Source organism: Triticum dicoccoides, chromosome 3A (assembly GCF_002162155.2).
Source record: "Triticum dicoccoides isolate Atlit2015 ecotype Zavitan chromosome 3A, WEW_v2.0, whole genome shotgun sequence".
Taxonomy (NCBI): domain Eukaryota; kingdom Viridiplantae; phylum Streptophyta; class Magnoliopsida; order Poales; family Poaceae; genus Triticum; species Triticum dicoccoides.
Genome location: NC_041384.1, coordinates 726358663 through 726368992, shown reverse-complemented (window position 1 = coordinate 726368992; position 10330 = coordinate 726358663). Strand labels below are relative to the sequence as shown.

Below are 10330 nucleotides of genomic sequence, written 5' to 3'. Positions count from 1 at the left end.
GGGGACGGCGCGACGGGGACGGGCCCGGGGCGGCGACGGGGACGGGGGTGGCGACGGGGACGGGGGCGGCGACGGCGACGGCGTCGATCGATCGGGGCGCGCGGGCGGTGCTTCAATGCGGAAACAGAGGAAGAAACAGAGGGAGAATGAAATTTTCGTAAGTGTTGTATATATAGAAGGCACCTTTAGTACCGGTTGGAGCCACCAACCGGTACTAAAGGCCTGTTTTGGCCAGGCCAAGTGGCGGGAACCGCACCCCCTTTAGTACCGGTTGGTGGCTCCAACCGGTACTAAAGGCCCCCCTTTAGTACCGGTTGGTGCCAAAAACCGGTACTAAAGGGGGAACGCTGGCGCAGGTGCGGTGTGCAAGTTTAGTCCCACCTCGCTAGCCGAGGGGCGACCACACTGGTTTATAAACCCCCGTGCGGTAGCTCTCTCGAGCTTCTCTCCAAAGCAGGCCTACTGGGCCTACATGTTCTGTGCTGCCTTGTTGGCCTACTGGGCCTTTGCGGGCCTGCATCCTGGCCCAACAACAGGTTGGGTTTCTAGTCGTATGCAGGCCGCTCTGGCCTAGTAGGCGGGCTTTTTTTATTTTTTTGCTTTATTTATTTTTGAGTTGTTTTTGTGTATTTAGAGTTTCTTTGTGAATATTTTTGCTTTAGGTACAAAAAATTACAAACTTTGTGTTAGTGCCCGTAGTTTTCAAATTTGAATAGTTTAAATTTTGAATTATTTGAAATTAGTGTGAATCACTAGTTTGTGAATAACTTAACTTTAAAAATCAGTAAAGGCATGAAAGAATTTGTTTGCACATAAAATTTCTTCGCGTTTCAAATGCCATTTTATTTTTTTTGCTTTATTTATTTTTGAGTTGTTTTTTTGTGTATTTAGAGTTTCTTTGTGAATATTTTTGCTTTAGGTACAAAAAATTACAAACTTTCTGTTAGTGCCCGTAGTTTTCAAATTTGAATAGTTTAAATTTTGAATTATTTTCAATTAGTGTGAATCACTAGTTTGTGAATAACTTAACTTTAAAAATCAGTAAAGGCATGAAAGAATTTGTTTGCACATAAAAAAATTTCGCGTTTCAAATGCCAAAACACATAATTAACTACCCTAACTATTACAGAGATTCCCTTCTAGGTGTGAAACACAGAAGAAAGTGATAATAGTGAAGCCGATCACATCCCAGATCTTTGAGTGTGAAACTTTTTCTTCGCGTGTGTCCCTTTGCGCCGTAACCATGGAAAATTTCATCATTTAACGAGATGTTCGGGTCAATATTCACTGTGAATGGAGCAATTTCATCAAAGTTGGCAGGAATCTTCTTCCTGGGGCGCTCGCCCTCGACATCACCAGGGTCATCGCGGCTGATCTTATAGCGCAATGCACCACATACCGGGCAAGCGTTCAAATCCTCGTACTCACCGCGGTAGAGGATGCAATCATTAGGGCATGCATGTATCTTCTACACCTCTAACCCTAGAGGGCAGACAACCTTCTTTGCTTCGTATGTACTCTCGGGCAATTTGTTGTCCTTTGAAAGCATATCCTTTATCATTACCAGCAAGTTTCCAAATCCCTTGTCAGATACACCATTCTCTGCCTTTCATTGCAGCAATTCCAGTGTGGTGCCCAGCTTTTTCTTGTCACCTACGCAATTCGGGTACACCAATTTTTTGTGATTCTCTAACATGCGCTGCAACTTCTTCTTCTCCAAATCACTTGCGCAGTTTCTCTTTGCATCGGCAATGGCTCGACCTAGATCATCAACGGGCTCATATGATACCTCTTCTTCAGCTTCTTCCCGCATTGCCGGCTCAGCTTCTTCCCGCATTACCGGCTCAGCTTCTTCCCCCATTGTTGTATCATCGTATTCAGGGAACCCATGGCCAGGATAGCTGTCGTCATCCTCTTCTTCTTTATTGTCTTCCATCATAACCCCTCTTTCTCCGTGCTTGGTCCAAACATTATAGTGGGGCATGAAACCGGACTTAAACAGGTGGACGTGAATGATTCTTGACGTAGAGTAATTGTAACCATTCTTACAGCCAACACATGGACAAGGCATAAAACCATCCACCCGCTTGTTTGCCTCAGCCGCAAGCAGAAAAGTATGCACGCCCTCAACAATTTCATGGTCATTTAGCTCTCTAAACAATTAGGTAAATGACCGAAAAACAACAAATGATGTCAGAACATGTTGGAAATTGATGATGTCGCTTTGAATGCTGCATACTGAACACAAAAGAAGTCCGGAGTTCAAATAAGTTATTAAAAATAAAAAAGAGGTGCAATGCTGGTTAATTTGCTTCAAGCCATTCGGAATAGTGTAGACTGCACTGCACATAGCTCAGTGCAATCTATGCTATTCCGCAAGGCTTGAAGCTAATCAACATGCAGGTGAGCATTGCAACTCTTCGTCATTGTCTGTGCACTCACGGCTTATAAACCGCTCATACTGCCTCTCTCTTGGCGAGGTGGGACTAAAAATCAGCTTACTAAGAAACTCTAGTACCGGTTCAGGGCATGAACCGGTACTAAAGGTCTTCGTGGGGGCCCCAGCCTGACCATAGCCTCACACAGCCTCATTAGTACCGGTTCGTGGCATGAACTGGTACTAAAGGTTGTCCACGAACCGGTACTAATGATGCCCGCCCGCCTAGCCATTGGAACCGGCACTAATGATCACATTAGTGCCGGCTCAAATTCAAACCGGCACTAATGTGCTTCACATTTGATCCTTTTTCTACTAGTGAGGATGAGTTCCCGGAGCCGGCTAAGGCTGCCGAGGGATGCGGGGATGGATCCATTGAAGTAGTTGAGGCTAAGGTCTAGATATGAAGGAATCAGGGTACGGTATTTTTCCTACCATCCTTTCAGTATTTCAATCCCCTGATTTGTTAATTGACACCGGTGCCAATGTACATGTTTGTGCTGACGCCTCCATGTTTTCTTCTTACCAGGCAACAGGGACTTCACTCGTGCTGATGGGGAACGGGTCACATGCCATCGTTCGAGGTGTTGGTACGGTTGATCTGAAGTTTACTTCGGGGAAGACTGTGCGTCTGAAGAACGTTCATCATGTGCCGTCCATCAATAAAAATCTCGTTAGCGGTTCCCGTTTATGTCGAGATGGTTTTAAGTTGGTTTTCGAATCCAATAAAGTTGTAATTTCTAAGTGTGGACAATTTGTTGGAAAAGGCTATGAGTGCGGAGGCTTGTTCCGCATATCTTTGTCAGATATTTGCACTAAAGTTATTAATAATGTTTGCCACAATAATGAGTCTGATATTTGGCATTCACGACTCTGTCATATTAACTTTGGTTGCATGACGCGGTTAGCCAATATGAATTTAATTCCGAAAATCTCTATTGTCAAAGGCTCCAAGTGCCAAGTATGTGTGCAAGCTAAGCAACCTCGCAAGTCCCATAAGACTGCAGAGGCAAGAGACTTGGCGCCACTAGAGCTTATACATTCTGATCTTTGTGAGATGAATGGCGTGTTGACAAAAGGTGGAAAGAGATACTTCATGACGTTGATTGATGACTCCACTAGATATTGTTATGTGTATCTTCTGAAATCAAAAGATGAGGCTTTGACTTTTTTTTAAAAACTATAAAGCTGAGGCAGAGAACCAACTTGATCGAAAAATTAAACGGTTAGGTCCGATCGTGGTGGAGAGTATTTTTCCAATGAATTTGATATGTTTTGTGCGGAACATGGTATAATCCATGGGAGGACGCCTCCCTACTCACTCCAGTCAAATGGGGTAGCCAAAAGAAAGAACCGAACTCTAACTGATATGGTTAACACCATGTTAGACACTTCGGGTCTATCCAAGGAATGGTGGGGGGAGGCGCTAATGACTGCGTGTCATGTCCTAAACCGAGTTCCCACAAAGCATAAGACCATGACTCCATTTGAGGAATGAGAAAGGAAAAGGTTGAAACTCTCTTACCTGCGTACTTGGGGTTGTTTGACGAAAGTCAACATACCAATTCCCAAGAAGCGCAAGCTTGGACCAAAAACCGTGGATTGTGTTCTTCTGGGCTATGCTTTTCATAGCATCGGCTATAGATTTTTGATAATAAAATATGAGGTATCCGACATGCATGTTGGTAAGATTATGGAATCAAATGATGCAACTTTCTTTGAGGACATATTTCCTATGAAGGATATGTCGAGTTCATCAAATCAGGAGATACCTACTCCATATAGTGAGGAATTCACTGTAATTCCTGAACCCACCATTGCGATGGAACATGTTGAGAATCCTGTTGAGGGTAACAATGGAACTCCTATGAGGAGTAAGAGACAGAGGACTGCAAAGTCTTTTGGTGATGATTTCATTGTATACCTCGTGGATGACACACCCAGGACTATTTCAGAAGTCTATGGATCTCCTGATGCTGACTACTGGAAGGAAGCTGTACGTAGCGAGATGGATTCCATCTTAGCTAACGGTACCTGGGAGATCACTGACCGTCCTTATGGGTGCAAACCTGTAGGATGTAAGTGGGTGTTCAAGAAGAAGCTTAGACCTGATGGTACGATTGAGAAGTACAAGGCACGGCTTGCGGCCAAGGGTTATACCCAGAAAGAAGGTGAAGACTTCTTTGATACTTACTCATTCGTGGCTAGACTGACCACAATTCGGGTGCTACTATCACTTGCTGTCTCACATGGTCTTCTCGTTCATCAAATGGATGTTAAGACGGCTTTCCTCAATGGAGAGTTAAAGGAGGAAATTTACATGGATCAGCCAGATGGTTTTGTAGTACCTGGTCAGGAAGGAAAGGTGTGCAAGTTATTAAAGTCTTTATATGGCCTTAAACAAGCTCCCAAGGAGTGGCATGATAAGTTCAAAAGAACATTAACTGCTGCCGGCTTTGTAGTAAACGATGGTGACAAGTGCGTGTACTATCGCTATGGTGGGGGCGAAGGAGTTATTCTTTGTCTGTATGTCGACGACATATTGATCTTTGGAACCAAACTTGATTTAATCAAGGAGGTTAAGGATTTTTTATCTCGTTGTTTTGAGATGAAGGATCTAGGAGTAGCTGATGTTATCTTAAACATCAAGCTGTTGAGAGATGAGAATGGTGGGATCACACTGCTTCAGTCTCATTATGTGGAAAAGGTCTTGAGTCGTTTTGGTTATAGCGACCGCACACCTTCTCCAACTCCATATGATGCTAGTGTGTTGCTTCGAAAGAATCGACGGATTGCTAGAGATCAACTGAGGTATTCTCAGATTATTGGCTCGCTTATGTATTTGGCGAGTGCCACGAGGCCTGACATCTCTTTTGCTGTGAGCAAGCTGAGTCGGTTTGTGTCAAAACCGGGAGATGATCATTGGCATGCGCTTGAGAGAGTTATGCGCTATTTGAAAGGCACCGCGAGCTATGGGATTCACTAAACCGGGTATCCAAGGGTACTGGAGGGTTATAGTGACTCAAACTGGATATCTGATGCTGATGAGATTAAGGTCACAAGTGGTTATGTTTTTACACTTGGTGGTGGCACTCCTGGAAGTCTTGCAAGCAGACCATCTTAACGAGGTCAACTATGGAAGCAGAACTCACAACATTAGACACTGCCACTGTTGAAGCAGAGTGGCTTCGTGAACTCTTGATGGACTTACCTATGGTTGAAAAACCAATACCCCTATCCTGATGAACTGTGATAATTAAACTGTGATCGTCAAGATAAACAGTTCTAAGGACAATATGAAGTTCTCAAGGCATGTGAAGAGGAGACTAAAATCTGTCAGAAAATTGAGGAACTCCGGAGTTATTACGTTGGATTATATCCAAACGTCGAAAAACTTGGCAGATCCCTTCACAAAGGGTCTATCACGTAATGTGATAGATAATGCATCGATGGAGATGGGTTTGAGACCCACCGCATGAGTTGTCCATAGTGGTAACTCACTCTATGTGATCGGAGATCCCGTGAAGTAGAAGTGGGAGACAAGCTGTTGGTCAGCTGGGAGGAGAGTATCCCTATATTAATTATCCCACTCCGTGAAGATGCAATACTCTCCTGATCTGCATGGCAGGTTGATACTTATCTTAATGTGTTCCAAGTGGCTTGTTCGGGTAAGCAGAGATGTTGTCCTGCAGTCTGAAGAACACACCTATATGAATTTGACTGTTAACGTCGCAGTCTGTGAGAATTGGGTGTTCTCTAATAAATTCATGAAAGGCCCTGCAGTATGACGAATACGCTCCACCCGCGGGGAAGCCTTGCGGCAGCCCAGTATCGGTCAAGAATTTGTGTGAAACTAGTTTCACAGAAAACTTGTAGTTCAAGGCATAATCCACTATTCAAGTTGTGATCTAGTGCAGCATAAATTTCTAAGTGGAAGTTCAACTTCACAGTCTTCACTAAGCACCGATATATAAAACAATGTTTTAGAACTAAATGATTAGATGTGCCAATGAGACTTTGTGGGGGATTGTTGGAATTTTGCTAGTAGGCCTTTGGCCCAAAGCCCAACTAAAATTCTGAAATTCTCTTGGCCCATTCATGCACACATGTGAGGGAGTGAGTGAGGCTAAAGTTTAGTCCCACCCCGAAAGTTGAGAGAGAGTTGCACCTCTTTATAAGGTGAGCTCTTCTACCACTTGTATGAGCATGAGAACAGGAGACCTACACGCTCGCCTCGTCACGACGCGCCGCGGGTTGCGGGATTGAGTCGAGCCGAGGACAGAGCTATGCACGTTGTCTATATTTTTGCTGCATGGGAAAATTAATGAGTCATTAATTAATAACTAATGGACGCGTTAATTACTGAACCGTTTCCGATTCTTTTGGATCGTGACGACTCGGACGTGGGGCTTACTCCCACGACCTACCCGGCCCGCACTATATAGTCAGGCAGACGTCTACCCTAGCCGCTGCCGCTTCGTATGGTTTCTCACCACCGTTCCAGATCATTGTGCCGCCAAGCAAGTCTTGTCCATCCCTCCTTTCGGCATGCATCGCGAGAAGGGACAGCAGGCCTCCGGAACCCCGCCTCTCGTGATCTTGTACGGGAGAGGGGCGATCAGGTTTTTGGGGAGCGCACTCGCGCGACTGCTGGCAGCAACGACTTCGCGAACGACGACTTCTTCCCCGACCTCGGCAACCTCATCCTCGACGACATGGGCGACAACGTCAACGCCGGCGGTGCTGCATCCGCTGCACCGTATGTGATTCTATCCTTCCTGTTCGAGATCGTGGTAGAATTCATATTTCTAGTATGTGCCCTAGATGTGATATGTTCATCTGCTATGCTAGTTCGCATGATTAGTTTAATCTCTGCTGCTGTGGTCATGATTTATATTCTGTTTATTCGGATTAAATCTCATAGTAATTTGCTCATATTTCCAAAAGCCCCAGTGAACACATTCGAGCTAAGGTCCAGCACCCTAAGCTCGCAAGCGCGCCTAGAGAGTCAGGCACAGAGTCGCTGAAGTGATTGAAGGATAGAGAGAGCGACGAGAGCCGCGGAAGCCCAACGAGTACGTCACCAGGGAGCTTAGGGCATCTCCAGCCGGCCCCCCGAGACGCCCTCCCAGGCCACTTTTTAGACGCCGGCGGGCAAAAAACGCCCCACTCGGGCCCTTAGAAAGCTGTTTTTCGTCGGATTTGACGAAAGTTAGCGCCGGCACACCCACCCCAATCCCAGGCCCCTGGGGGGCAGCTGGGGACGCCGTCATCTCTTTTTTGCATGCACAGGCCCACTTCCTAGCCCCTCTTTCTTCCCTCTCCCTCCTCTCTCATCTCCTTTCTCTTTTTTCTTTCTCTTCTCTCCTCTTCTTTTCCATCCGCCACCTACCACACACACAGCCGGAGCAGAGCACGCATGGCCGCGGAGGGGCTCGTGCCCAGCGCGGAGCGGACAGCGCATGGCCGGGGCGGGGCTCGCGCTCGCCGGCCATCTTCGACGTCGCCGGTGAGAAGTCCCCTTGCATCACCACCAGCAGCTTCCCCACCGCTTCCGGCGCGGCTGCCAGCGCATCCCTCATCTTCCGCTCCCCGCCTCCCGCGCAGCAGGACAGCCACAACAACGCCACCACGGCCTCGCGCCCCATTTGCCCATCACGTCCGCCGGCGCGGCTGCAGTGGGCCGCCTCTACTAGAGCATCAGCGCGGACTCCGCCATGGCTGTGGGCGCGGCCGCCACGGCGAGCGCGAGCGCGGGCACTGCGTCGGCTCGGACCATCGACGCTCGGGCGGGCCGCGCGCGTACCTGCACAGCCGCGGCCATGCACAGGATGGCTGCCGGTGATGCGGCCTCCTTGAGGATCCTCACCAGATCGGTTTCTTGGCATCTTTGCTGACTCCGCCCGCAGACAAGACGGCAGCCATGGCCTCCACGGCCATCTTGACCCGTCCATGCTTCTCCGTGTCGTCCCGGGTCAGGTAGGGCACCATCTCCGGCGCCATGGTGGCCAGGATCCTCACCGCGTCGACATGCGCGTCGGTGCCCCCGCCCGCGCACTCCACGGCGCATGGCCGGGGCGGGGGCTCGCGCTGGCGCGGCTTTGGCGGGGGGCTCGCGTGGCTGGAGCGGAGCACGCGTAGCCGGGGAGGGGCTCGCGCGCGCATGGCCGGGTCGGGGAGGGCCTCGTCTTCTTCGTCCTCGCAATGGCCGTCCCCGTGGCCGCAAGCGAGCAGGGGGGAGCTGATGCGTGCGTGCATGCGCAGGCGGCAGCAGCGGAGGGCGGCCACGGCCAGGCGCGGGCGCGAGCTGCTGGAAGGCGACGCGTTCGACGGCCTCGCTTGGGGGTGGAAACGGCTGAAGATCTTTTCACCCCCAAGCCAAAAATTTCGCCGGCAGCCCCCCAAGCGGCGAAAAAAATGCCTCCTGGAGGGCCGAACGGCTGGAGATGCCCTCACCAGAGAAGTTGTTGTTGGACAGGTTGAGGTAGGAGAGCGACGCCGGGAACGCGATGTCGGGCGGGAAAACACCCTCCAGATGGTTGTTGAAGAGGTTGAGTGAAGTAAGAGCAGTGCAGCCCGACAGGACCCCAGGCAGCACCGCACCGGAGATTAAATTTCCACACAGATCAAGTGACTCCATTCTCGAGCAATTGGGGAATACCGGGACCGGGAGTGGCCCGGAGATTTTGTTCCAGGCGAGGATCAGCCGGCGGACACCGCCCATCCAGCTGAGGTCACCGTCGCCGGTGATATTGTTGCCCGACATGTCAAGGACGTCTAGGCGGGTAGAAATGTCCCCGCCGTCTCCTTGCCCACGGCCACGGCCAACGAGTGCGTTACCAGAAAGGTTCAGCTCCCTCAGCCCGTCGCACAAGCCGGCGAGCACGCGGGCGTCCGTGATGGATCCACGCAGCATGCTGTTCCCGGACAGGTCCAGCCGAGCCAGCTTCTGGCCACACCTCCACCCTCCGTCACCGCCGCTCGCTAGCGAGTCGCTGACGTTGACACCCCGCAAACTGACGACCTCAATATCACCCAGCCGCAGCAATGTGGCGGCGACGGCACGGAAATCGACATCAAGTGGCACCCCCGCGAGGGACAGCGACACGAGGCTCCTCCCTCCCGTGGTGCACGCCGCACCGGGGAACCTGCACGCGCCATCGCCGCGGCTCCAACCCCTGAGCTCCGCGCGGTTCCGTACTGCCCCCTTGAACCTCTCCAGCAGCTGCTCATCGTTGTCGTCGTCGACGTTGGCCAGGGCTACCACCGACGCCCGAGCATTAGCAAGCAGCAGCAGAATAAGCGTGATCAGGCGCAAAGCAGTAACCATAGCAGCGCCGACGCCCGCTGCTCAGCTACCGGCGGCCACGCGCTAGAGAAGAAAATGTTTACAACAATACTACTCAGAGAACGCCGGTACATGTTCAGCAACGTCTGCGTTAGGTGCATATATCTCTTGTCTCCAGATTCTTTTTGACCGGCGGCTATCCAAATCCCACATAGCCAAGTGCACATTATCATTTTGCCAAGTCGTCCTGAACATCCAAATCAAGGTCTAAAAGATTGAACATGGGCCGTCAGAATTGAATTTTGGTCAAAAGGGGCTTCGATAAATAATCAACTCGGATATGTTAATATTGTACAACTTGCATGTGCGGTAGTTAAGTAGTATGCAAGATGCATCCGTTGATTTTCTTCTAAGTCTAAGTTGATTTTTTTGTTCCAACACATTTCTACTTTTATGTGTACCAGCCAAATGTACTAGTACTAGAATAATTCTTGCACATCTTCTCCCTGATAGGCCGGTACATAATGGCAGATCCACGAATTGAAGTTACCCGGCATCCGTATTGACATTAGCTAGGTAAATACTTGACCTACACAAGCTCGTGA

General features: G+C 49.4%; 1 pseudogene; it reads right to left on the bottom strand.

The window, feature by feature from the left end:
- The window catches only part of LOC119273136, a 14110-nt pseudogene extending 4343 nt beyond the window's left edge, over positions 1-9767 (bottom strand).
- Between the last annotated feature and the right edge of the window lie 563 nt (positions 9768-10330).